General features: G+C 34.0%; 1 protein-coding gene across 1 annotated transcript in view; it reads left to right on the top strand.

The window, feature by feature from the left end:
- The first annotated feature begins 680 nt into the window (after nucleotides 1–680).
- The window catches only part of LOC146479882 (uncharacterized), a 6534-nt gene continuing 5627 nt past the window's right edge, over nucleotides 681–1587 (top strand). The window contains exon 1 of the mRNA XM_085110750.1: nucleotides 681–770. The gene's annotated coding sequence lies outside the window, so the exon portion shown is untranslated. The remainder of the gene's footprint in view (nucleotides 771–1587) is intronic.

Below are 1587 nucleotides of genomic sequence, written 5' to 3'. Positions count from 1 at the left end.
ACCTCACCCGAAGGAATAACTTGACAAACGACTCAGACATTAAAAGTGCGATAAAATAACAACATTCGACAGTAACACCTAAATTTACGAAGAGTTTTTATCGATTTCTACCAAATTTCTCTAACCACAAAATAAGAATCCTTCAGTAGAATCTAAAAATATTTTTAGTTCATAGACCTATTGCCTTATATTATTTCCGTTATTTACTTATTTATTTTTGTTATTATTATTATTATTATTATTATCATTATCATTATCATTATCATTATCATTATCATTATCATTATCATTATCATTATCATTATCATTATCATTATCATTATCATTATCATTATTATTATTATTTTTTTTTTTTTTTTTTTTTTTCACCTTCAAACTAGAAAACGACCAACTTCCTCTTTGTGGTTATCATTAAATAGCAAGTTTTGAAATGACCTCACTAACTCACTCACTAATGGCAGCTTCGACGTTCTATCCAAACTGACGTTAAAACTCGACCGGTGGCAAAAGCAAATAAGTTTTGTGGATCAGCATTTTATTTGCATTCTTTGAAATGACCTCACAAACTCACTCACTAAAGACAGCTTCGACGTTCTGTCCAAACTGACGTTAAAACTCGACCGGTGGCAAAAGCAAATAAGTTCTGTGGACCAGCGTTTTATTTGCATTCTTCTTTTGAAGGTCAAAGAAAGCGAACATGGGTCGTGTTATTCAGCTTTATATTTTCATGCTACTGTTCTGTATGGAACTCATCACAGCCTGCCCAGACGGTAAGTTTTCCTTATTCGAATACTTTTTTCCTCCATTTTTCACTAAAAAAAATGCTAAGTTCTCCCTAACCCCTTAACGAGCATTTCCGTTACTACTGACATGGGATGGTTTTATTAGTCAGTTTTCTCTTCAAATGTTCTTATCTTCTTATCTTGTGTCTGGTAATATTACAAGAAGACGTTATTTCTGGAAGACGTATTACACTGGTTCAACTTTATACTCAGCTTAAAGGCTCGTATATGAATTTCATATCTTCAACAACTGGGTATTACTTATTTCCGGTTAAAAAACTTTCAATATCCGTGTTCTATAACACTAACTCGACCGGACAGCCCCGAATACAAACGACAACCAGCTCAAAAGATTGATACATTGACTTCCTGTCTCTATGTTACGGCCTTTTACCAATCCAAGAAGCAATCTTAAATACCCCCAATGTTTCGTCGAAGCAGCTATAGCTATTGAGTAGAAACTGTATGTAGCGATAATATTCTCAGCGAAAGAAATTGACAGCTTACCGTTTTCGTTCTGTAACAGTATGAAACTACAAACGACAAAACTTTCATGCCACTTGGCATGTTTTGGTAAAATATGTTTTTAAACATATTTAAAAAATAGTGGTTTTATAAAAAGCCGTTATTGCCCTTTATCTAACCTAGCGATGAATTTTTGTAACTTGCCTTCCTGCAAGTTTCACCTTTAACGACAAAATGTTTAATCGTCGAAACTTTGAGCTATATGGTAAAATTTAAGTGGATTCGTCTTCTTTAGGGGCCGACCATTTAACTTTGAGGGGGGAGGGTGGGTGATTTTCCC

This window comes from Pavona decussata, unplaced genomic scaffold (genome assembly GCF_977016875.1).
Source record: "Pavona decussata unplaced genomic scaffold, jaPavDecu1.1 SCAFFOLD_58, whole genome shotgun sequence".
NCBI classification, from domain to species: Eukaryota; Metazoa; Cnidaria; class Anthozoa; order Scleractinia; family Agariciidae; genus Pavona; species Pavona decussata.
Note: the sequence above shows the minus strand (reverse complement) of the source record. Positions and strands in the feature narration are given on the sequence as shown.